This window comes from Pipistrellus kuhlii, unplaced genomic scaffold (assembly GCF_014108245.1).
Source record: "Pipistrellus kuhlii isolate mPipKuh1 unplaced genomic scaffold, mPipKuh1.p scaffold_m20_p_18, whole genome shotgun sequence".
Taxonomy (NCBI): Eukaryota; Metazoa; Chordata; class Mammalia; order Chiroptera; family Vespertilionidae; genus Pipistrellus; species Pipistrellus kuhlii.
The window spans coordinates 17,022,736-17,050,144 of NW_023425493.1; the positions used below are offsets into that span (position 1 = coordinate 17,022,736).

General features: G+C 42.7%; 2 long non-coding RNA genes across 2 annotated transcripts; one reads left to right on the forward strand and one right to left on the reverse strand.

Moving 5' to 3' along the window:
• Window positions 1-298: 298 nt before the first annotated feature.
• On the forward strand, window positions 299-21,198 carry LOC123652553. Its single transcript, XR_006741953.1, has 3 exons — window positions 299-309; window positions 4,580-4,582; window positions 21,058-21,198. It is a non-coding gene; the product is annotated as an uncharacterized LOC123652553 (long non-coding RNA).
• LOC123652552 lies at window positions 11,918-27,409 on the reverse strand. The gene is made up of 4 exons (XR_006741952.1): window positions 27,400-27,409; window positions 25,092-25,097; window positions 22,836-22,841; window positions 11,918-13,286 (listed from the first exon to the last, which is right to left on the reverse strand). It is a non-coding gene; the product is annotated as an uncharacterized LOC123652552 (long non-coding RNA).

The window sequence follows — 27,409 nt, forward strand, 5'->3', positions numbered from 1 at the left end:
CCATATATTTTATGTATTGACCAGTATGCAAGTATCTAAAATGATCTAAAATGATATAAGCCCTTATAAAATAGATACATACTCTGCCCTCAAGTAGCTATCATCTAGAAGAAATATGAAATGTTTAGTATAGCTAAAATCTAATAGAGGAAGTAAAAAGTACCATATGAAGTATCCAAAGGCATATTGTCCTATGATCTTTTCACATAAGAGTGAAATCACTTCCATCTGGGGGCATCAAAAAACGGCTTCAAGGAAGGGATAATGGGCCCATCTTTGCAACAGTCAGAAAGTGTAGGGCCCTAGCCAGTTTGGCTCAGTGAATAGAGCATTGGCCTGTGGACTGAAGGGTCCCAGGCTCCATTGTATTCAAGGGTAAATGCCTGGATTACAGGCTCAATCCCCATAGGGGGCGTGCAAGAGGCAGCTGATCAATGATTCTCTCTCATCATTGATATTCCTATCTCTCTCTTTCCCTTCCTCTCTGAAATCAATAAAAAAATAAAAATTAAAAATAAATAAATAAAAAGGACATCTCTTAAACAAAAGAAGAAGAAAGTGTAGGTTTTGGCTATCAGAAGATAAGGAACAGATGGAGAACAGGGAAGGGATTTCAGTTTGAAGGGAAACTGAAGGCATAGACAAGAATCATTTTAAAGTTATTGGTTTGCCTAGATTATGGGGTCAGGAAGAGAGGTCTGAGACTGCTGCCTTACAACAACTGAAAACATAACTTTTTGGCATGGTAGGATGAGGCCTTAGGCAGGGGTCCTCAAACTTTTTAAAGTGGGGGCCAGATCACGGTCCCTCAGAGAACTGGAGGGCCGGACTATATGAACTACTAATTCCTACTGTAACACCTCGGCTGCGCTCACTGCCCAAAAAACCTGGCGGGCTAGATCAGACTCCTCTGCGGGCCGCATGTGGCCCACGGGCCATAGTTTGAAGACGCCTGCTTAGAGTTTCTATGAGGGGGAATTAGAATTTACAAATTTTGGAAATTTAGAATTAAGGACTTATCTTTAAAGATAGAATATAGTAGCATTAGCTCAAAATAAGAGGCAACACATAGCACATACTAATATGATTAAAATAAAAATCATTTGTGCAAGGAGAAGATTTAGTTTCAAGAAGAATTTAATTGATTTATAGGTAATAAGACGGTCATGGTTGTTGAGAGAACAAAACAGTGTTTGGAGAGCCCATCTCCAATCTTATGTGGCTAGTGCCTTGCAGAGTATGATTCATCCCCAAAAGTCTTGACCTTAACTGGTTTAAAGCTTGGGTCTGAGCTTCAGACATCTGGGTTCAAGTCCTTTTCAGTAGCATGCAAGATATGTGAGCTTGGGCAAATTACTTGTATCTCTAAGTTTCAGATTCATTTGTAAAATGGTGACAATGATAACCATCCCTCAGTATTGTTATGTGAACAGTGAATTAAATAAGAAAATGCTTGAGACATTCTTAACACAGTGCTAGTACTGCATAGTAGATGTTGGCTGTTCTAACTATTTATTGAGTTGAATGGGCCACAGGCCCAATTTGGGGTGACATTTATGTTATATGAATTCAGGATTTCAAAGGAATCGGGGATTTTGTCAGAGCTTGCCTTCAAAAGGGGCTAGCAGGTGTGTGTTTTGTGTGTAACATGCTCAGCAACATACCCAAGGGCTGTTACTACTTGTATGTGTAATGTTGAGTGACCTGGATAACACATTAATTGGATTTTCTCTACCTAAAGTCTTCAACGGTCGAGCTAAAAAATCCACACAAGACTAATCCTATCTTGTACCCTTGGCTGGGCTGAGACTCTGAGGGTTTTGAGAACAAGAGCTGAATACGTCAGCTATAAGAATGTCTGGGCCAAACACACATGGCCTGTGCAAATGTAATATTGAGCAGAGATTAAAATAACAGGGCTCCATGTCTGGCCTGGGCGGAAAGAGAATGCTAAAATTGCTTGTCAGGGTGGGAGTTAAGGAAAATGAACATGGGTCAGTGAGAGATAGTCAGAACTGGAGGCCACTATGATCCTGTCTGGAAATGCTGGATTCAAAGCTGAATTCCAAAACCAAAAATGTACTCAGAGCTGGGCTGCAAGGAGCAGTCCTAAGAATCTCTAAAGAAAGGCAGTAGATAAATAACAGAGAAGTACACTGCAGTGAGTCCATAGAGCTGGGCCCAGCTCTTCCTGCCCCTTCTAAGTGCTCTTTGTCACAAGGCCTATGACGTGTGGGGAAATCGGTTATAATGAGATTCTCCCTGGCAACATGAAGTTGGGGCCCCTCAGGACTTCCCTGGGACTACTGTGAGTTCACTTCTCAGAGCACTGTTCATCTCCCAAGGTGAGCTTCCCCATGAGGACTTCTGCCCCCAGCCCTTGGGGAACACCCCCCAAAGAGACCTCCTTCACTCCCCAGGTGCTCCCATCAAAAACAGCTCCCTTCTTCCCCATCTTCCTGGCCCTCCTCAAAGCCATCCTCCCCAAGCTTCCCCTGAATTTACGTCTCGTCACAGTTTTGAAAAGAAACACCAGCACTCAGGCAGAGTCAAGGTTTGAAAGACATGAAACGGAGTTAAAAAAAGTATGACCTTGGTAGTGACAATAACAATCAAAATGTTTACCCTTCCTGGGCTCCATGTAGGACTAGGCCAGCATGAATCTACAGGGGGCAGACATCCCACCCTGGTCCCCAGCTCTGAAGCCCAATCTCATGGGAATGACTAAGGCACAGTTATAACCTCAAATGACATTTTGGTCCCATTGAGGCAGAAAAGCATAGAGATATAGAGCAGGCCTTGGGCACTGATGGACAGACCTGAATTCCAGTCTTGAACTCATCATAAATAGAATAATCTTAAGTCACTTAACCTTGATGAGCCTCAGTTTTTTCAGCTGCAAAGTGGAGACAAAGTATATAAGTTATTTGGTTATTATGAAAATTAAAAAAAAAAAATCCTGGCCATGGCTGGTGTGGCTCAGTTGTCCCATGCACTTAAGGGTCATGGGTTCAATTCCTGGTTGGGGTATGTGCAGGAGGCAATGTCTCTCTCTCACATTGGTATTTCTTTCTCTCTCTCTCCATCTCTATTCTTCTAAAATCAATGAGAACATATCCCCCAGTGTGGATTAAAAAAATATTAATCCCGTTTGGTACAGTTAATCCCCAGTAATTGATAGCTGATGTCAGAAGTTACCAAGGACCCAATAATGTGTCTTCCAAGCTGCCCAAACCATGCAACGAATTTCCAATATCAGCAAATATTTTAATTATATGAACCATATGGTTTTAAACTTATGTGAACAACTAACTAAAACTTATTTTGAATATTATATAGAGATCCTTTGAAAATGAAATAAAATATTTTTGCAAGTGTTTATCTAGCCTGGGATACAGAGGGGAGCAGATGAGAAGCCTGTTTCCATAACTGTCCAAACATTACCAGGTAACTCAGCATATTCCAAGACTAGATTTCAGAGATTGCTTCAGAGAACTTATGAAAAGAGAATTTTGTTAAGCAAAAGTCACTTTCATCATTTTAGTTAGGATCTGACTCTTTATAACCAATCTTACAAGGGAAAGTAGTTAAATCTTTCAATCTTGCTTTCTAATCTTTCTAATTCTATACTCTAGTGTGTGGAAATTTAAAATCCATGAGAACAACTAATGCTACTGCAGTGACCGCTGGTTATTATTACAGCTAACATTCCTTGAGAGCTTACTAAGTGCAGGCCTAGAGATGTCATAAGTGTTTTGCATGTATTAACTCATGCCATTGTCAGAACTCTAATGGGTGCTAATATTAGCGCTATTTGATAAGCTGGGAGCTAAGGCACACAGATGTGGGGGCACACAGCTCGGTCTCCCAGCTGCTGAAGGGGGAGCTGAGACTCACATGCAGTCTGTCTGGCAGTTGTGCCTGGCAACAGCCTCCAACAGATATGTGCCTCATCATCCTTCAAGTTTAGTCACAGTTCCCAACTCAACCATTGGTAACAACTTACGTTTTTGTTTTTGTTTTTTGGCTCATGATGGCTCAATTTATGATTTTTCAACCTTATCATGGTGCAAAAGTGATATGCATAATAAATGACATGAGATATTTAATGCTTTACTACAAAACAGGCTTTGTGCTAGATAACCTTGCCCTACTGCAGGTTAATGTAAGTGTCAAGAGCTCATTGAAGGTAGGCTGAGCTAAGCTGTGATATTCCATAGGTTAGGTGAACTAAATGCATTTTTGATTTGGGATATTTTTAACTTATGATGGGTTTATTGGGATATATCTGCATCATAAGTGAAGGAATAGCTGACATTAAGCCAAATACCCGTATTTTACTGGAATATTATAAACTCCTTTTTCTCATTGAGAAGGTTATAATCATAAGTTGATTAGATTTGTTGCTATGTGCAAAGTACTAAATATATTGTTTCCATAATTTCATGTCATCATTTCTCTATTTTTATGCTTACTTTTTATTTACAAAAGTGATATTTATTTTACCCTGACAGTGAATCTATAAGCTTTCCTTCTGGAGCAAACTGGTTTAAGTTAAGGCATTTAATGGCATGACTAGGGTGTCTGGGCATGGTCAAAACGAGGCTATGGACCAAGGCTTGTCCAGCAGCTCACAAGCCAAACAGCTATCTCTGGTCAGTGAGCCAGTGTTTACCTAAACATGTCTAAGCAGCAGATGACATGAGGCTGAGGCTGGGGTACCCCAGGCAAGCTCACCCTCATCTGATCCCATGATCCTCTCGGAGGCCAGTCTCATGTCTGACATTCCTAGTCACCTTGCTACCAATTCCTGTGGAAATGTGATGCGGCCAGAAGAGACTCCGGTCCCCTTGTTGGGATAAACACAAACACGCTTTCCTTGTTAACTGTTCGTGTTTTTGTTGAAAATATTTATTTTGATACTGCTCTAGAAGGGTGGACATTTTTCAGGTGTTGCTCCACAGCTGATTTCTTATCTAATGCTGCCAAGAACAAGAAAGCAGAGAATAAAGTTGAAGCAGATGCCAGGATCAATAAACATTGGATTGAATTATTCTTTTAAACATTTCAACCCTGCCCTTATCATGGACATTACCACTTGTGTAATTTTCTTTTTAAATTGCATTTTGTAAGAGAGTTAGAAAAGGGAGCAATAGCGGCCTGGGAAACAGGGTGTTTACTGCCTAGGAACCGGGAGGTCACACGGGGCTGGCTGGATTAAGAAATGACAGCTCAGCACGGAGAAAGAGGGGGAGGGGGCAGACGATCAGCAGCAACGAAGCAGGAACAAAACATTTTAAAAGGGATCTGGCCAGAACTAGTCCGCACAAATCACAAATTCAGCCCAGTCTTCTTCCTCCACGCTTCTGGATGCAGCCAGAGACTTGTCTCCTCTGCCTGCAGCCCCTTCTCCGAGCCAGCTGTGCACCCCGCTGAAGGCAGACCATGTGCGAGGGAGGGTGAGGAGTGGAATGGGAAAGACAGCTCAGCTGGCCGGCCCTGACCCTTGAAGAAAACAGAGGCCGGGAGGAAAACATACTGTTCCCTGCAATCTGATCACCTCCGTGCAAGCCTCTGGGTTACACACCCTGGGACGTCTAGGCCCGGAGGCAAGAGGATTAGGCCAAGCAGGAAAACCCAGCGCGCCTGCTGACTGTTCCCGGGCAGACTAAAAACACATGGCTGGAGAAGGGGGGAGAGGGGACCCGAGGGGTGAGCGTGTATATGGCATGCGGCTGGAGGCAGGGTGTGGGGCTGGGGCAACTGGGCCAGGGAGGGGGCAGAGGAAGGACTGAGGATAATAATGCTCTGCTTGTGAGCTGAGAGCCCAGCTCCTGGGGTGGCCCCTGGCAGCAGCCTAGGCCTCACAGTGAGAAGTCTGCAGCAACAAAGGCTCTGGGACAAAAAGGGTCTCTGGCCAGAGGGGCTGTGGGCTTGATGGGGCCAAAAGCACTTCAGCTCTGAGGGGCACAGATCCACCAGGTGTGTGTGAGGCTGGAGGCAGACTGACACAGGGGCTTCTTGAAGAAAGAGAACCACGATTCTTGGGCATTCACTGGGGCAGGGTGGGCACTATGCAAGGCTCTTCTTAGAGTTTGGGATCACAGTGTGGAATTCTCACTGAAGTGGAAAATGGGAAGCAATTCCCTCAGGTTACTGACACCTAGAGTTCCCTAATAGCCCATCAGTGCATTTTGAAATGTTAGCTAGGGCCCAGCTGGGAATTTTGTCACTAGAAAACCAGTATAGTATGTGCCCCTTTAGTTTCCAACCAGAGCAAGGCCATTGAGAGGTATGAGGATCAAAGTATGTCTTCATGCCTATACCTCTGAGCTGTCACCCAGGGACCGTCAGCCCCTCAAATTCGCCTTTTCCCCCAGAGCTCCTCACACCTGCTGAGCCACCACTAAAATTCTCCCGCAGCCTCTACTCTAGCGCCACCTGGTGGCTATGACTGCTATTCTCTGCTGACCAGGCTGGGACTCTCCTTCACTTTAATGCCACCTAACCCTGCTTTGTGAGGCCACCTGGCCTTTTGCTCTGCCCTGTATCTCCACGTTATTGTCACTCTTTCCATAGCCTCTGTCAGTTCTCTGCTGCTTCATCCTCACTAAGTTGCCTCCGGTGTTCTTGTGCCAGTGGACCAACTTTTTCTTTTGAATCTTTTTCAGTTCCTAAAAGGTTCCTTCTTTCCCTCTCCCCCAAAGGTTTGGGACATGTTTCTGGTAGTTTGGTTTTACTCTGTTTGAGTTGCACAATGTTGTATCCCATCCTCACGTGTCCCCTCCATCAGTGTTCATGTCCAGGCCCTGAAACCAAGGACAGCAACTCTGCCCAGCCACAGAGTGAGTCCGGGCCCACCTGTCCTTCCCCCCCCCCCCCCCCCCCCCCCCCCCCCCCCCCCCCCGAGAACGCAGGTGAGAGTCTTTGCCCGTGTTTTTTTTATTTATTTTTTAAATCTTTACTGTTAAAAGTATTATATATGTCCTTCCCCCCCCCCCATTGACCCTTTCTAGCCTGCCTCCCCCCAACCCCCACAGCCACCCAAGGCCTTCATCACCTTATTGTCTGTGTCCATGGGATATATATACACTGGGTGATCAGATTATTATGATCTCTGAACACATAATAATCTGGTCACTCAGTGTACTTCTCTTGAGTACCTCATTTACTTGATATCAAAGATACTATAAATCGTGCACCTGATCAGTTTTCCCCTTTGTACTGGCTGATAGAAAGCTCAGGACAAATAGGTGGTTTATCTCCAGCAAAAATCTAGAATACTTTTGGTACCCATTTGAGATACAAATACACAGAGTGGCCAGATTATTATGTGTTCAGAGATCATAATAATCTGGTCACTCAATATATATATATACAGGTTCTTTCGTTAATCTCTTCCCACCCCCACAACCCTTCCTTCCCTCTGAGATTCGACAGTCTGTTCCATGCTTCTATGTCTCTGGATCTATTTTGTTCATCATTTTATTTTGTTCATTAGATTCCACATATGAGTGAGATCATGTGATATTTGTCTTTCTCTGACTGGCTTATTTAAAATGCCTTTGCCTTAGGGTAGGAGGGTAAGAGATCAACCAAAAAACTTGTATGTATATAAGCATAACCAGTGGACACAGACAATAGGGAGTGAAGGATGGTATGCAGGCAGGGCAGGCTGGGTGGGGACAATGATGGGGAGGGAACATATGTAATACTTTCAACAATAAAGAATTAAAAAAAATAAAAATAAAAGTCTATAGAAAAATTAAAAAACAAAAACAAAAATAATAATGCCTTTGCCTGGTTGGGATTCCGATCCATGGAGCCTCGCCAAGCATAGTGGGAAAATCAGTCTTATGGGCTATGCTCGTGGTGGCCAAACTTGAGTGAGAAGGGAGTTTGTCCACAGTGGCAGTCACAGATGCACTGTGAAGGGTAAAATGCTCATTGCAAAACAGGAGGACAGCCAAGGTCGGAACCAGAGAGGCACAGTCAGGCCGAGGACGCAGAGTACAAACCAAAGAAAGGAGAGGAAGCATACGCTCAGGTCCGAGGAGGCCAGGTGAGCTCCAGGAGGAAGTTATAAAAAAGCACGAGGCATGATGTGAGGACCCTTATTTGACCTGCTGCATGGCATGGGTTCAGGCAGGCAAGTTAAAAGCTTGCAGAGTTGTGCTGACTCACAGGACCAAACACATTCTCCAGAGGTCTGGTTACTGTTTTCACCAGGAGGCCTAACGAGGCCTCATGGAAACAGAACCCCCAATGAGCCACCTTATCATACATAATGCCCACAGTGGATAGAAAGCACAGGTGTCTCTGGGGCCCTTGTCATACTGATGTAGTAGGTTGGTCAATAGTGCCTTCATTTATAGAGGGCCTCATTGAAATGTTAACTTGTTTTTAACCATATATTAATTTTCATTCAACCAGTGTTTTCTAGCATCTACTAATATGCTGGGTACAACTACTAATATGTTGGCTAACGGACGAGCAGGATAAATAAAGTAGGGTCTTGACTATAGTAACTTACAATTTTGGAGAGAGAAACATACACATACTACAACTGTTGTATCATTCTCTCCCCCAAAGTTCCCAGGGTAGGATTTCCTATGAGCACTTAGCGAAAGTGGCTGACTTCCTGAGACCCAGTTTTCTCTTCTGTGGGAGGTTGTTTGGGAACATTAAAGCCAACAACATTGGTAAAGAGCTTAACATCGTATGTTAGTTCTATGATGATCATGATAAATCTGAAAGTCAGAAGGGTGATGTCATTTGCCCAGGATTATCTCGCTAATAATGGAGAAAGTATGGACTCAAAGTTAGGACCTTCTGTTTCAAAACTCAGTGTTCTTCCCTGTACTCTTTATTGCTTCATAGTTAGGTGCTATCATAGAGACAGACACAGCAGCTGGGTAGGTAATTAAATGTTTTATATCACTTTCCTACTGTGAAGTTAATATTTAGAAGTGCACCATGATTGGGGAGGTAGAAAGGCAAATGACTGTTGGCTCCCAAAATACCAGCCATAGCTATGATTTTTCCTATGTATCAAAATTGCACCTGAATCAGAGGTCACATAAAACATTTGCATATGTGAAAGGTGGCTGTGAATTCAAGATTCTCTTCTGTTCAGGCTAATTGAGGCAGGAGTCAGTTTGGATGAGAAGTACACCAAATCAATGGGGCACAACCCCCAGAAATTCTTAGTCAGTCCCTCCTGAGGTACAGGAATCTGTGATTTTAAGACTCTGATGTTAAGACTGGACAGATACCTCTTAAGGACTTCTGCTGTTCCATAGCCTTGCCCCTCCAGGGAAAGAAGGGTCAGTTTAACTCAAACAAGGTTGTAGATGAAAGGTGGCTGAACCATTGAGAACAGAAGTCAGCAAGAAACTGTGAACTCAGAGAAGCAAGTCAAACTCTGGCTGTGGGAAGAACACTGCCAGCCTGAGCCCTCCTTGATAGAGCCAGCCTTAGCCATCTCACAGCTGCTGGGGAAAGACCAGTTTTTGTGATAAAATAATCAAAGGGTGGGTGTCTAATTGTCTTCTAAGTTCTCAGCAAGGTCTAATGGAGCTGATCTAGGTAACTCTTATGAGCTACCTAGATCACTGTCTCAGGCAACATGAAAGAACACATTGAGAGATAAGAGGTCTCCACAGTCTCATTGGTGAATCTCCAAAATATTGCTTCAGGGTCCTTTATTCACTTGTGTGAAGGTGAGGCAGCACAAGGATAGCAGTACACAGGTGCCCTGAGCTCAGGCAAGTAAACAAACAGCTGGGTCCAGGCCAGACACATGGGGACCTCGCCCAGCCCAAGGTCCCAGGCTTCCAGTAAACAGCATCTCCAGGTAGTCTCCACCTCCTGACCTCACTTATAAACCCTCTCCTCTCTGTGCTTTTGTTCTTAGATCTTTATCTTAAATTCTCCTTGCCTAGGTCCTCTGTTTTCATGACCACTCCCTTGAATGTTCTCCCTGGGTTTAATTCTGTTTCTCCTTGGCTCCTTCCCTCCCCTCCCGCATTCCTCTGTGGAATTCCCAGAACCCCAGTACCACTGGCTTCTAGGACACAGCACCCTGGCTTGTGACTAGTTCCTAGGGATCTAGCATGTCTAGAGCAGAGATCAAGGGCCGAGTTCCACAGCCTGAGCAGGAACTGGGTGTTCCCACCCAAGGCAGTACAGAAACTAAGAGCCAAGAGTAAGAAGAACAAAGTAAAAGTTACATAGAAACAGGCAAGGAAGGCGCTGAGCCCTGGGTGTCTAGAGAGACCTTCTAATGCACAAAATCTAAGTGAAGGTGTTTAGAATACAATCTATAGTGGCAAATCAGCTTTTGATGTTGCTCAGGCTTACACAGCTGGATCCAGATCTGAGGCTGATAGTATGATGTAGGCCAAGTGCACAAGTTAGTCCTGTCTCATGTGCCAACTCTGATCTATATATGGTGGCTTTCTAGAGAACTATACTAAAAGAAGGTCGGGAGGCCTAGTCTGGGCTAATGAAAAAAAAAAGTACAGTAATCGCTTAGTGATATCTGCCATGGGTAGCACGGCACATTAGTTAACAGCATGGGTGGTATAGTCAGAGAGACACAAGTTCAAGTTCTGTCTCTGCCACTTATTAGCGGGGTGACCTTAGGCAAGTTACTTAATCACTTTCAGGCTTGTTTCTCATCAGTAAAATGCAGATAGATGATAACACCTGCTTCACTGGATTGTTATGAAGATTAGTCGAGATAATTCAGGTCAAGTGCTTAGCAATGTACCTGGCACAGAGTAATTAATAAACATTAGCTATTATTATCATACATATTATAGGCCCAGGAATGCAGCTCAGTACATCTGCCATCCCAAGTTCAGACATATACAGGTCCTTGGAGAGACTTGTGAATAAGATACCCTTTGAAGGCACTTATAGAGGTTTTTGGAATTTCTTTGTTCCTGGAATATTTGAAAAAGGTTTTCAGTAGATGTCAGTATTGTCTTATTCTATAGATACATTTTTTTTCTTCTGCATAAATACTAAGTGGTATCTCAGGATCATCTATTAGCAGAGACCCATCGTAGGTAAATGCGGATCTAATCTGACCTTCTAATTGGAAACTAATTGTTTATAGGACAAAATAAAATCCCTCTTTGTACTCAGCATGGCTTTAAACAGTTTGCTGCTGCCTGACTTCTGAGCCTGCATCTCCTGCTTCTCACCAATAAATCCCAACCTGCAGCTGTACTCAACCACTTGTTTCCCACATTCATGGTATTCTTCTCTACTTCTGTGCCTTTGCACCTGCTGTTCCTCCCTAGGATGATTTCCCCCACATGATCTGTCTGTACATTACTCTCTGAAATGGTTTATGTAGGATTGGAATTATTTCATACTTAAATATTTGGTAGAACTTTCCAATGAAGCATCTAGGATAATGTTTTCTTTGTAGGAAGATTTTTTATTATATATTTAATTTTTAATTGTCTAATAGTTGCTTATATTTGAACTAGCTTTGGTAAATTATAGTTTTATTTTTTTTAATGAATTAACTTTATTATTTATTTTATGACCACAAAACTATCAAAATGTCTAGGAGGAAATTTTCAAGAAATACTGGAAAATTACAAGTGCGATGCAAATTTGTGTTTCACTTGGAAAGCTCTGGAAGAATAATTATTATTTAGGTTTCTCAGTGTAAAATTATGAGTGAGTAGGTGTTGACAAGTTCAGAAAAGTTCAACGTTTGTAAAAAATTTCAGCCTAGTAAGATTCTGTAGTGTGACAAATTGCTTATTTTTTTAATGTAGCTTTTTTAGTTCATTGTATACAGATTTGGCGCATAGTTTAAAAACGAATAAAAATCTTACTCTCTAGAACATGAGAAGACAATAAATAAAAGATAAGCACTTGATTTTGTAAATGGAACATAGGAACATAAAGACTATTTATGTGATTTTCAACCAGATTCATATTTCACACAGTTTTAAAATGATCTCATGTCTTACAATTACCAATTACTTATTTGAAACTACAGAGCAGGTAGAGGATATATCTATGACATTTAAGTATTATTTCAAAAACATACACAATTTTCTTGGTAGTACTTATATTTGTTGGGAGAACTGTTTACAGTATCATGATTTAACAGTAAATTTTTATATTACAAAGCAAGCTTAAGTTTTAGAAATACCACTGAAACTAAAATGACATTTATTAACTATATTCAAGGAACATAGTAAACTAGTTGACAAAATTCACCTATCTTAGACAAAAATCTTAGTCTGTTGAGATAGACAATATGGGACTTAACTTGCTGACACACACAACACAACACCTGCGTAATGTGAATGTTAGCGAACACTTAGGTATGTGGCCAACTCCTGACCTATATGCAAAAACCACAATAAACAAACAACACACCGCCATTCTTTTTTTCTCTGCTGTGGTTTTGGTCTCCACATACATCTGCACAGAGCTGCCTTAGGACAAGCATATACAACAATTTCACCTCCCAACTCTGTTAACTGTTCCAATGAAGACACACACGAATAATGATCTTTGAACATATCTGGCAACTTAGCAGTCTTGTTTTGAAGAGGTTGAGAACATCTAACTGGTGTTAGAAACTTCAGCTCTTTAAATGTAGAATTCATTTCGTCAAACTGCCATCTTCTTCCTACACTTTGCGAGTATGCTGTTATAGACACATTACATTTCATTAACAACCCTCCATAGTTTCTGCATTGGGGGTTTTACTATCATTGGTTGGATCTTTTGTTTTGTCATCTTCCTCTTTTTCACAACTTTGAAATACCCACATTTTTATGATGTCTGTTTTCTCTTTTCTTGGCTTTTTGATGTCGACTTCTTGGATTTGTACCTTGGTTGGACAAGACTCCTCAAAATTTCCTCCAAGTTTAATTTTTTCTTGACTCTGCATTGTTAGAATATCTATTGTACAATTGCATGTTTCATCTCTTTAATAGATGGAGTCCCTGCCAGAATGGCCTGCTCATAGATCACGCTAATGTCATACATGGACTTTGGAGCTCATCTTTAATTGGTAGCCACTGCAGAGTTTATTATTTTCCAAATTATGTGTCAATTGCTATAGTTGATTAATTCATTAGAAGGTTTTAAAGGAATACATTTTTTTTTCTATTATTATATTATTTTTGCTACTGTAGGCCTACTGACATTTTCCTTACCAGCCAATATTGTCTTAAGTTTCAGAACTTTTGTCTTTTCTTGGAACTAACCCTCAGATGTCATCACTCTCTGGTTTCTATAATCTGAATGCAAACTGAGAGAGAGTGAAGATGAGGGCTTTGGAGTCAGACTGACCTGGATCTACCCTGGCTCTGCCATTTACTTTCTCAGTGACCTGGGGAACATCCCTTTTCTCAGAAGTGAAACAGAAATGGGAACACCTGCCTTGCAGCATTGTTGTGAGGATAAGCAAGTATGTGTGGCAATTACCTTAACCCTATATCTATGCTAAGTACATAGAAGACATTTGGGAAATAAAAGCTGTTCTTATGTTGATTTGAGATTTGCAAGCTGCTAGGAAGCTGGCATGCTTCTCCTTCTGTCCTACTTCCCTTAAAAAAAAAAATTAACAAAAAGTATTTTCTTTCTACTATACCAGGAAGAAAAGGTTGACTGACATCAAACCCTTCATGTGCCCGAGGCTGTGATTTTCAGCAGGACTTACTTCAACTTCAGTATTCAGTTTTACTAATGTTAGCATTGTCTGACAATGCACTCACACTGCCTGTGAAAGTCTACTTTTATTTATTTATCTTGATTAGTTTTATTTTAGTAAAGAGAATCTCTTATTCTACAAAGAAGGTATCTTACATCAAAGGAATCAAGCATTCACTCATTGAGAGTGCCCGCTTGAATCCTAAATGCCCTTCTAGCCCTTTCTCCAAACCCTTGTTTACTGTTCCTAAGTTTACTATTCCAGGAACCCCTGGCCCACAGCAGCACTTCTTAAGAGCATTCACTCACTCCCCAGACTTGGATTTTAAAACTTTGGGTCACCGAATCCACATTGGTAGAACTTGATATGCCTAAAATGAAGATGCTTCGTCATGCCCAGTGCTTCTTAGGGTGTTTTCAAGTAGATTTCCTGAGTCTACAGACCCACACATGATGCTGGCCCAGAGATGGCTTTCAAAGCCAATAAACTTTATACACTTCTGAGGAAGGCACATCATTCAAGCCACTCTGGTCAGAATGGCTGTAGTTGTTGCCAAACGAAAGGAAAAAAAAGAGTCCCAAATTACACAATATCTCCACTGAATTAGAGCCCAGTGATTCAGCCACTCTGTTCTCCAATAATCTCCTTGTGAGGGTTAACTTCCTTAGACCAAGGAGGAGAGGTTGTGGTCTATGCTGGCAGGAGTGCTCAGTGTGGGGGCTCAGCTCTTAGGATAACAATCCAAGTTCCGCTCAATAAAAGGCTCCCAGAGTCTTAAGCTGTTCAGTAATCAGCTAATTATGAAAGTAGCAAAAGAAAACTGGTTTCAACTTTAAGGCAAACCAAGTAAAAGGAAACAAGCACATACAATAAGAAAATCTTGTAACTGGAGAGTTTACAGGAACTAGGCAGCAGTTTGGAAACATTCTATCAAAGATAAGGGTGGGGCTCAGTAAGGCCTCCTCCTCCAGGGTTACCTGGGAAACGACTTCTCTAGCCAGATAAGCTTATGTTTACGTCTGATTTCTCCACTTATGAGGCAGAAAGTATGGTCAGACACAACACACCGGGGAACATAACTTTTCATATTTTATTGTAGTCCTTATTGAATATTAGCTATCAGAGAAGGTCAACTAATTTTTAAAAATATTTTTATTGATTTTTTTACAGAGCGGAAGGGAGAGGGATAGAGAGTTAGAAACATCAATGAGAGAGAAACATCGATCAGCTGCCTCCCGCACCCCCCCCACTGGGGATGTGCCCACAACCAAGGTAAATGCCCTTGACCGAAATTGAACCTGGGACCCTTCAGTCCACAGGCTGATGCTCTATCAACTGATCCAAACCAGTCAGAGCTCAGCTAATTTTTTTAAGTCAAGGATTTGTGTAACTTGCCCAAAGTTATTATCAACAATTAACCAATGAACATTTGGTAAGTAACTACTTACCCTATCAGTTCCAAAATGACATCTCATATACTAGCTCTGACCTATTAGAGTGGTTCCTGGAATGTTTGGGGTTGAGAAAGATTCTAAGGTATTAATTATTCTCAGAAGGAAAGAAAGTCCACTCTCATTAGGGACAATTCCATGAGTACAGGAGGGAAGAAAAGCAACCTATACAAGGTCTTTGCCAACCTTGTATGAACCTTACCATTCCTCATAGTACTGTCAGTGAGAACAATCTCTACCTCCATGCCAATCCACTACTCCTAAAATTTGGGGACTTCATTTTGATGCCTGACTTTTTTTTTATTCTTTACCCCACTCAAATCTATGTTATTAACAAGGCCTTTCTGAAACTTCTCTCTCCTTTTCCATTCCTCCAGCCCTAACTTTGATCCCAGTCAGCTTTTTAGTCTTTCAAAGCTGTTGGGATTTAGAGGGATATAGTATATAGTCCAGGTGAGGCGAGTAGGGTGTCCAGAAATAATTCAAGGTAGATCCTTGAGAATCTTACCATGTTGAGCTTTAGTCCTCCTTTAGCCTGTGAGTCTAAAATCTCAATCATAGCTCCTAATTGGACTCAGAAGGAAGTGATTTATATCAATCAAAATTATAGAAGACTGATGTATAAAAAATTATAGGAGACTAATGTAAAAAAAATGCACTCTGGCCCAGCCGGTGTGGCACAGTGGTTGAGTGTGGACCTATAAACCAGGAGGTCATAGTTCAATTACCAGTGAGGGCACATGCTCGGGTTGCAGACTCAATCCCGAGTAGGGGGTGTGCAGGAGGTAGCCAATCAATGATTCTTTCTCATTGATGTTTCTATCCCTCTCTCCCTCTTCATTCATCTCTCTGAAATAAATAAAAAACATTTTTTAAAAAAAATGCACTTTGATCTGCATATTTGTTCCTGGTGAGAAATCTCCATGCAAGTCAGGAACTATTCAGAAAGGGGATTGGTGAACCAGGTAGGGCACCAGCCCTGTGGACTAAATAGAGCAAAGCAATGAAGGCCCATCTCCACCAGAGAAGGACTCATTGCTATCTCCCCTGGACAGTTCTCATGAAATGCTGTCATTCTTCATTATTTGTTGGTTTTCATGCTGGCAACGTGCTTTTGCCAGCCAGTTCTTTGCCAACATGGCTATTGCTTTGGCTACTGTCCAGTTGCTCCATTCAGTGTGGCCTGAACAACTTTCCTTTTAATATCGAGTATTGATTTTATTAACTTTAACCTCACCATTTATGGGTTCCCTATCTTAAGCCTACTTAGCCCATTCCCTAATTGCTTAGCTGACTTCACTACCTCCAGAGGTCTTATGAATTCATTTGCCTAAAAAGACCTTTAATCATCTAACAATACCTTACATTTGACGGGCCCCTAGTTAACAAAGCCCTTTCACAGACAGTATCTCACGAAGTCCTCACAACGGGCAGCACGTATTCCCATCCTCATTCCACACCCTTAGGAACTGAGACTCCGAGAGAAACCTACATTCCTGCAGCTAACATGGCCCAGCACCAGGCCTGGGACCATGTTTGTTCTGCTACACCCTCTCCCCTGTTCTTTTTCCACTAAAGATGCTGATAAAAGTTCCCAATCCCTGCTCAGAATAGTGAAAATTCCAATGATAAGTTTTCAGGGCCCCACCCTGGGTCTGATGTTGTGCTCCCTATCCCCCTCCCCCAGATTTTTCATTCTGCTCAGTCATGAGAACCCTGTTCCCATTTTCACTTGACCCGCATTTCAGCTTTGCTTTGGCAGCTGCTGAGCAGAGAAAGCAAGTTCAGAATGTGCTTCTGGGTCTCCTTTGAGCTACATGGGGTATCAGTTTGGCAGGTCACCTTCTCCTGGCACTGGGCTAAGGACCCTGAGATGACAAGGGACAGGGGAGGGACGATTGGCTGGGAACTGAATACGTTCAATGCATGTTTGATTCTCATTTCCATTCCGGGCTCCTCATTAAGCCACCGAGGCAGCACCAACCTGTTCCTCATTTTGAGTTGGCAGGGCCACAGCCCCATTAGTGGTAATATGAACCAGCAGGACTCCAGGGAGAGGAAGAAGGCTGAAAGGACTGGAGTTTCTGGTCCAATTTTTTTAAAGAAAAGAAGAGAATGAAAGACCCACAAAACTTAGAAACACTCTCTTCCCTTGGCTTGTTCACATGGAAATGCAAGTCTGATGATCATGGACAAGGAGGTGATGACCCCAGAAGCAGGGGTCAGCATGACCTTCAGTTCCTCTGCTCTAAGCCCACGTGCCAGCAGGATTCACTTCTTGAGCCACCAGTGCCAAATGGGGACACTTGAATGTCAAGTCTTTGGACACTTGGCAGAAAGAGGTACGTGTCCCAATTACTAAACTCATAATAAGCACTCAAGACCCCAAACAGCCCTTCCTGGTGCACATACTCCCAAGTGTTGGGTGCTGGGAAAATTCACCAAGCACAAAAAGCCTCTTTGATTGCTGTGTTCATGATGTGGTGCAGAAAAAGGATAGTAGTAGTGACATTGGCAGTGGCTGTCAAAGGTTTCTCAGAGGGCTGCATACACTGGGTGGGTATGAGGTTCAGGCCTGGTGGCTGTTCAAGTAAATGTAGGGAAAGGAAGCTGTGCATCCTGTTTCTTGAAACTTAAAGAAACAGGTATTGAAGCTAGACAATGTTTTGCAACCTGAGCTCTTGATGACAGAGGTAGACAGCACCATCCCCTCTGTTATAATCAATTTGCTCGTTACGTAACCTGTAACCATTCCTTCCTTGAGCACAGCGTTATAGACAATGCATAGAAAAATGCCAGCCTTGGTTGCAGAGGCACAACTTTCCCCTGCATTCTGTGGATTCTCAGCCTGCCCTACAGCCACTTAGGAAGACAGGCAGGGTGGTGTTAACCCTCACATCTTACAAATAAGCAAATTTTGCATGTAAATGATTTGGCTATAATTCATAGAGTCAAGACTCAAACCCATGACTTCTTCTCAACTCTAATACTTCTTTCAGCAATTCACTTTCTAGAAAGATTTCAAGCTAACCCAGGTGGTTAGGTTTGGGAAGGGCATCAACTTTGGGACTACCAATAGCTCTCAGTTTGAAGATAACTTGCATGACAAAGGCTTCCTGAAGATCCACCAATTGGCAGACTTTCTTTAAAGTACCTGAGCTGAAGCTCTCATCTCAAGAAACAGTCTTATATTAATCCAATAAGACATAACTTCAGTTTGACTTGCATGGTTCATTTCTGCTTTCCAGCTGGTCTCCAGATTTCAAATTCCCTTGCTCCTCCTTCGATGACTGTTAACCTCTTTCTTTTCTTTCCTTGTGTTTATTGTCTTTCTTGCTGCCCTCTCTTTTATTTGTTGGGGGGCAGAAAATAGGTGTTCGTTGGAGGAAAGAAATAAAGCCAGTCAGTGAAGCCACATGTATGTGGACTTCTCATAGCACCACATGTGACATTTCTGGAATGCACTTACCCATCAGATCAGATGGCTGTAGAGCTGCACCAGCCTGCATGTGACCTCAGATTCATAGAGTTTTGTCTAGGGAAGAGAGGGGTTTAGAAGATGGAGATTGACTCATTTTACAATTATGGACCCCAAGAAGAAAGATTCATTTGATGTGAATCCTCAGAAGGAGTTTATCTACTGAGATGAACTCTCCATGGTCAATCAAGGGTCCAGATTTTATAAATAGTAAGAGTCTAGGGGACATTTGCTGACAGGGGCTTTCATGTATTCTGTATATGGGAAAGAAACTCTGACTGAACTCTCAGCTTCTCGCACTATGCTTGTTTACTCTGTCTAAATTACCGGTAACCACTGCAGGATAGCCCTGGCTTCCTCTTTCAACCAATGGACCAAGACTTGCCCTATCCAGTCAAAATTGCACAATTATATCCTCATTCACATCTCTACTGACCAATTAGACTGTATGAATTTGGAAACCTGATTTGCATAAAATTGGATCAATTGGGAATGTGGGTGGGGACGTGTTCTAAAAAAGGTGGCCTCCCCTTTGTTTCAGCTGAGTGCACTTTGGTTTTCTGCTAGAGGCTGCCTTTCCCCCAGTTTGCAAATTATTTTATCTCAATAAACTTCCTCCTTTCTGAAACTTTTTGGGAATTTTGGTTTACACAAGTGAGAAGTGATTTCACCAAAGTTACATGAATATTCAATGGCAAAACAGAGGCTCATTTTACTTGTGTTATTCTCTTTGCCCCTTATCATATGTAAGATTGAAGGAATGAGGAGAATATTCAGCTTCTTTTTAGATGGGAAAACAAATCATACAAGTCAATATTTTTAGAACAAAAATAAATGAAATCCAAGACTGGCCCTAGCCAGTTTGGTTCAGTGGATAGAGTGTCAGCCAGTAGACTGAAGAGTCCCTGGTTCGATTCTGGTCAAGGGTATATAACTAGGTTGCAGGCTCAATCTGTAGGGGCACTTGCAGGAGGCAACCAATCGATGTGTCTCTCTCACATCAATGTTTCTTTCTGTGTGTTTCTCCCCCTCCTTTCCACTCTCTCTAAAAATCAATGGAAAAATATCCTGGGGTGAGGATTAACAACAACAACAACAAAAAGAAGAAATCAAGACTGTCCCTATTAAAGCTTTTCATGGAGAAAATCATGAATTTCTAGAGGTTTTTATCTTTTATTTTTTAGAAATTCTGTATTCTTTTTTTTTTTTTTTAATATATTTTATTGATTTTTACAGAGAGAAAGGGAGAGAGATAGAGAGCCAGAAATGTCGATGAGAGAGAAAGATCGACCAGCCGCCTCTTGCACATCCCCTACCGGGGATGTGCCTGCAGCCAACGTACATGCCCTTGACCAGAATCGAACCCAGGACCTTTTCAGTCCGCAGACCGACGCTCTACCACTGAGCCAAACTGGTTTCGGCTAGAGGTTTTTATCTTAAGTTTAACTTTTAATGGTATATTTGGTTTCTTTCTTTTTAAAATAACTTTTTATTATAAAATTTAATATTCACTGTAGAATACTTAGAAAATACAGATATGCCAAAAAAGTGAAATTTTAAACCTTTATGATCTCATCCCTTCAAGATACTCAGTGTAAGTAATTTGTTTCATTTCTTTTCCAGACCTATACATATGCTATACATACTGGTACATAGGTACAACCCCCCCTCCCACACACACACACAAATACTGCATTAGATTATACAAACAGTGTCATATGTTTGTGTTTTATATACTAGTAAATATTTACCCATAACTTATTCCATGACTGATTTGTATTCCTTTGTACGATGTTCTATTATCTAAATAACCCATCTCATATTGTTTGACTATTTTAAAGCTACAATAAACATTCCTAGAATGTTTATCGTAGTTAATTAACTACTCCAGAGATCTCTGAAAGTCTGAAGCAGTGTTTTCCTAAAAATGCTTATTTTTAACATGTTGATGTTCAATAGTAGTGAAGGTATAAAAACTGACAAACATCTTCAAAGCACCATGCCAAAAATAACTTAGGGGATGTCTGAGACAAGTCATGTTGCTAGAAATTAAACTTTACTAATAAAGAGCAGCATGACCCATAAAAAATGGTGTTGCTTTAGGTATTCACTGCTAAACGAGGGAGGAGGCAATGTGGTGTTGTATGAAGAATTGGTGTGAGATCAGCATCTCACCCCGCACATAATCGGCACCATTATATTCGCTTATCTCCCCAAGGTGCCTTTTTTACATTTATTTTTCTCTTCTGTGTTGACCTTCACTAGAGAATAAAAATTATAGAGAGGTCAGGAATTGTATGCATTTTGTCCTGGGTTCTATGATTCACATCCTCCATCCTACCCCCATTCATTGGGGCTGGCCCCATGTAACACTAATAAACCGAGATAGATCCTCGTCAGACAGGATCCTTGGGATGACCCTCTAACAGACCTCAGTTTGTTAGAGGGTCATCCCAATGCACTTAGGTTGTGGGTTCGATCCCTAGTCAGGGTACATACAAGAATCAACCAGTGAATGCATAAATAAGTGGAACAACAGATCGATGTTTCACTCTCTCTCCCTCCCTCTCTGTTCCCTCTTCTCTTATTCAAAAAAAAAAAAAAAAAAAAAAAAAAAAAAGACTAGTATCAACATACAGGGAAGAAGGCTGATGAAGACACAGTAGAGAAGATTTGAGCACAGCCTGGAAGACTGGCCAGAGACACAAGTCAGCAGAGGCACATTCCCTTTGTTGCCCGAGACGAGGTTAACACTGTTGGTTTCTGCACCATTCATCAGTTGTCAAAAGTATGAGCATAATAACTTCCTTGAGTGACACACGTTGTAGCCCAAGTATGACAAAACATCCTTTAGTATCCCAATCTAAATGAATACATTTATGAAAAATGGTCACTTCACATTAGTTCTTCATGCTTCTTTCGAGCAATTTTGGTTTTCTACTACAACCTTTTCATTTCATAAAATTCCTTTCTCAATGGCTGTTTTAGGTGCCTGATTTGGGCTGCTGGTGAGAACTACCAAGGGATGCAGCCTGCCAGCCCCTCTCTCTCTTCTCCCCAAAGACCTAGAGCAATAGTCAGCAAACTGCGGCTCGTGAGCCACATGTAGCTCGTGAACCGTGGTTTGTCGCTCTGTTGACTGATGAGTTTGCCAACATCTGGCCTGGAGTACATAGGCCTCTTCCACTTGGGGTCTGCATTCCTTTCCCAGCACAGGGCCTTCCCCAGAGAGGGGACTTTCTTCCCATGATCCCATTGTCTGTGATCTGAGATAAGAGTAAGTCTTGTGTTCCATCCCCTTTGCTGAGCATCAGCTTATCACTAGGCAAGGCAAGTATCATTGGAATGTGTCAAAGTGCCGCTAAACAAATTTCAGTGCAGTCCAGATCACCTGGCTAAGTGTGAGTGCCTGCCAGCCCTGGCATTGGCCAGCTTCAGTGGGGACAAATGTCAGCTTGTCCTTTTGTATTGAACCCGGCAAACTGACCAGGAGGAATACAAGCACCATGAGGGTTGGGATTTTTGCTTGTTGTGTCCTCTGATCTATTCCCAAGTACCAGAATAGCATCCCAAAGAGTGCCAGGGACAGAGTCGGTATTCAAAAATTATTTTTACAAAATTGAGTTTTAAGTTTTCTTTCAGTGAACAATCTGTTCTTGAACTTCATTATAAGTGGAATCATCTAGTATGCACTCTTCTGTATCTGCCAGATTTTTAAACTCAAAATGTTTTAGAGACTTATCCATGTCACTCCCTGTATTAGTAATTTGTTCCTTTTGATTATGTGTAATATTCCATGCATGAATATTCCACAATTTGTTTATCTATTCTCCTGATGATATTTGGTTGTTTCCAATTTGGGGCTACAAGGGATAAAGCTGCCCGAAACATTCTTGTGCAAGTCTTTCTGTGGGCACATGTTTTTATTTCCCTTGGGTAAATACTTCAGAGTGAAATTGCTGGATCATAGGGTAGGGTTTACTTTGCAAGATTCTGCTAAACTACAATAAATATTTATTGAGCCCTTTGAGACATATCCAAATAAGTTGTTCTTTCCATTTGAAATATCCTTTCCCTTTCTTTATCAATTATAGTACAGTAAATTTAATTTTTCAGAAGTTTGCCACCTTCTACATAAAGACTTCCTTGATTGCCACAGATGTATTCAGCAATGTTCATGTTTAGCAGCTATATATTGCACAGCTACTAGGTTCTTTGCATTTTATTATTTTCTGGGGCTTATAGAGGTGAGAATTGGTCCTTGTTCCCAGGAAACTCACCGTCTAGTGGAGAAGAGACAGTGATAATGGAGGAAAGTGAGGTGTGCACAAGAGGCTAAGGACTGGACACTTCAGTTGGATCTAATAGTTGAAGTGGAAAGAGAAGAGGACATTCTAGGCAAAGAAAAGTGCAGATGCAAAGAGAGGTGAAGGAGCAGGATTCATTTAGGAACAAGTGGGTTCCTGATGCTGGAGAGGTATGAGGGAGACAAATTGGGGTAGTGAACAGCCAAGATCCAGATCACAGAAGGCCTTGAACCAAGCTGTATTGACATTTGAAACTCGAAAACAATGGATAACCACTGAATGACCTTAAGCAGAGGGGGTGACATTATTAGAATTGATCTGCCCGCCCCCCCTACTCCCTTCCCCTCTTCTCCACAGCAGTTGGCTTGACCTTGATCACACCACTTGCTTCAATCTGCCTCATGCTGCTGTGGTCTGCAGGCATGCTAACTCCCCATCTGGCCCACAAGGAAAACCTTGTGAATGTCTGTGGGTCTATATGACACCAAATTGCCCATCAGCAGGCGAGTATACCACAGGCACTAGTGCTTTGTGGGTGTTCGATACATAGGACTGAACCATGACTTCCATTCATCACCCTTGGGGCTGCTAGACTGAGATTTAAGGAGGATGTTCTTTTCATTGAGGTGCAGGTTTCATTGAAACAGATCTCAGAGGAAAGCTCTGACTCTAAGATCAAAGAAAGGGGAAAGGGATGGGGATCACACACAACTAAGAGCCCTCATAACCTTATGTGCTTCCTACCCAGAGTCCCACAGAGGTATCTTGGGGATGTTTTGCAGCAAAAACCTGGTTGCTTTTCTCTAGATGGAATTTCCGTCTAATGAACAGATGGCATTGTTTTCATATGAGGAGCAGAAGAATGTCATGTACTCAAACACTGAAAGCCTAAGAAAACACTCAGAGCAGGGGCAGCAATTACAGTGGGGAAAGTACAGGATAAGTCAACCGAGAGCTAGTCTCTGTGCGAAGCCTGAATCCAGCCAACCATGTGATCTGCAGAGGTGTCGAAGTTGGGGGTGCTGCTGAAGTGGGCCCTGGACCGGGCTAGGGTCTCATTTACAAGCCAGCTAAGATGTTCTCCCTCTCCTGAGAACGTTCCTGTTATGTGGGTGGCCCTGAGAATTCAGAGGCAAATTGAGATAGTCCCTGCCCTCAGGTGATATGCCCTCGGCATGGTGACAAAGACAATCTCATGAAAGGTCTTCACAGAAAATCAGCACAGAGACCCTAACCCAGCCTGGAAGGTCAGGAGAGATGAGAACAGAGGCCCTACAACAGCCTGGATGAGTCAGAGAGGTTCTAGAGCAGTGGTTCTCAACCTTTCTAATGCTGCACGACCCTTTACTACAGTTCCTCATGTTGTGGTGACCCCCAATCATGAAATGAATGAATCGTAATGTAAATATCTATGTTTTCTGATGGTCTTAGGTTCTACAGCAGCAGTTCTCAGCTTATGGGTCTCGACCCACAGGTTGAGAACCGCTAGTAGGGTCGCCCAAGACCATCGGAAAACACAGATACCGGTATTTACATTACGATTCATAACAGTAGCAAAATTACAGTTATGAAGTATTAGCAACAAAAATAATTTTATGGTTGGGGGTCACCACATGAGGGTTGCGGCATTAGAAAGGTTGAGAACCACTGCTGTAGGGGAAGGTGACCTCTGAGCTGAGTCTTATGAGTTGACTGGAAGCTGGCCAGAAGGGGTGGTAAAAAGGCAAGGTAGAGGACAAGATTGCAGCATTGAGAACCAAGGGGACAGTGTGTGCAAGGGCAGGGGCGTGCCAGAAGCAAGGTGAGTATAGGGACGTCATACAAGCAGTTTGGCATGGCTGAGGAGGGCCGGGAGTGGCAAAAATGAGGCCAGAGATAGAAGCTGGGGATTAGAAATATCTGAATATAGGGAAGTATCTGAGCACAACACCATTACACAAGTTCATGCAAATTACTTCTTCAACAAGGTGCACCCTATCAGTAAACCTATGCACAAGGTTGAGACATGTTGGTGACAGAACCACAATACCAAGATCAACAGGCTGCACAAGGAAGGATTCGTCATCTATTTATTTAATCTGCACACATACATAGAGCACATGCCAACCACAGGAACCCCATGATAAATGCCATATTCCTAACAAAATGACCAACACTAGGCACTCTGCCCAAGGAAATGGCTCTATAGACAGTTTGTTGAATGAATAAATGAAGGGTCAATTTGGACCCCTGCCCAAAGACCTCCTAGTCCATTGGGAAAATCAGAGAGGTAAACCAGTGATTATGATATCAAATGATTACAATTAAGACAGAGCTGGAAATTCATCCTAATAATGTCTGCAAGAATGAGCAAAGTGAAATAAGTAAATGAACAGGCCTTCTGGGTGAAAGACAATAGGGACTAGTGGGGACTGCGGCCAGTGAATAGAATGTGCTTCTAAAGTAGGGGTGTCGAACTCAATCAGAGAAGGGGCCAAAATCTAAAATCCAGCCTAAATCGCGGGCCGAATGGTTTACTGAACAGTCATAAACTGTCATTGTGATGGAAACGCAGCGGAGTGCAGTGATGACAGCGCGGTGCGGGCCACATTGCAAGGCCTAGCGGGACGGATTTGGCCCGCGGGCCTTGTGTTTGACACATGTGTAGGGAACAGTTGCTTTTCAACTCCAGGCATATAAGGATCAAGCAATGCTAGAAACTGGTGAAATGTCACTGTCTAGCTTGGTTGCTCCTTCACTGAACCCAGGGCTCCAGCACGATCAGCCTGGTACCTACAGGGAGGTGATGGCGTAGAGAGAGGAATTGTTAGCATGACACAAGGACTTTCTGAGAAGACATGGCATAGGGCACAGTGACCTGCATTATCAGATGGGGACACTATAACCCTCCCAGCCAAGAGGGCAAACAGGGCCAGGCATTGCCAGCAGCCAGGACCTTAGCCATCAGGCTCATGTGCACCTGGTGAGGGCCTGACATGAGCTCCATCTCCGGCCTTCTTGGTCCAGGACTGGGCTCCAGTGCAGTTCCTCTGTCCGAAGAGGACCCTACATTGCCATTGCCAGTTCCCTGGCCATAGAGATCTGTTTGGGGCTGTTTGCTCCACAGAAGGAACAGCAGATTGCCGATATCAGATTCCTGCACCCCTGCCTTCCCCACCACATAAAAGCTGCTGAGCAAACAGAGAAATCAAAGATGATTATAAGTTGCTGGAAACCCGCGTGCTTCCGCCTGGCTGCCTAACCAGCCAAACTGTTATGTAAGCTACAGCCCCAATGCAGGCAGGGAACCAAACAGATGCCATTGACCGGCTCCTGACCGTGTATGACCACTCATCACCCACAGCTTTCCTCGGATCCTGGAGCACCTGGAGCAGACCTGACTCAGAGAGGGGAAGGTCACAGCACAAGCTTTCCCATTTGTGTTCGGATTTCCCTCCCATCCCAGCCAGCTCCAGGCCTGGGTGGGTCGGTACTAGGAATTCACTTTGGCCTGATTCCAAGTGACTAAGACTGTCAAGCTCTGACATTCCGGGGTAGGCGCGTGTTTTTCACCCTCCTAAGTGAGTAATTCAAAAGGCTGTTTCTTTTCCAGAGCTGAGTAAGTAATTCCTGGAGCCCAAAGTGACCTTCTGACCAGAAAGGGCCTGCCTCACTGCTCTGATGACCACTATGATTTCTATATAGAAAATATGGGCATCCTGCCCTCCTTCCACCCTAAACCACTGAAATGGACTTAGAAGAGATTAGGGGGGACCAGGCCTGCAAGGGAGGGCAGTTGGGGGTGGAGGGATACCAGGCCAGCAGGGGAGGGCAGTTGTGGGGGACCAGGCCTGCAGGGGAAGGCAGTTGGGGGGGACAAGGCCTGCAGGGGAGGGCAGTTGAGGGGGGACCAGGCCTGCAGGGGAGGACAGTTGAGTGGGGACCACGCCTGATGAGGAGGGCAGTTGGGAGCCAGCAGTCCTGGATTGTGAGAGAGTTCGGGCTTAAATGGGTGGTTGGACAACCCTCAAGGGGTCTCAGATTGGAGAGGGGGCAGTCTGTGCTGAGGAACACGCCCCCTTTGGCCCCCCCGTGCATGAATTTTGTTCACCAGGTCTCTAGTATATATTTTCCAGTGCACAATTTTGGAACTTCTGCAGTAAATGTTAACAATTACTGCTTGGTCTAATCTGAGCCATCATTTTATGTACAGTAAATCAATTGTTTCTGGAAGTTTCTGAGAATATAAAGCATTCTGACACATATATGTAGCTTTGGAGAATAAGGGTTGTGTTTCTTTTAGCAACTTTATTTTTTATAACAGTATTACTAGTAGATTTGCAGAAAAATTGCAAGATAATACAGAGTCCCATGTAGCTTTCTCCCAGTTTCCCCTACAGATAACATCTTACATGAGTGTGGTAATTTTGTTTTTACAAATAATGAATCATTATTGACACATTATTTATTAATTAAAGCCCAAACTTTAGAAAAT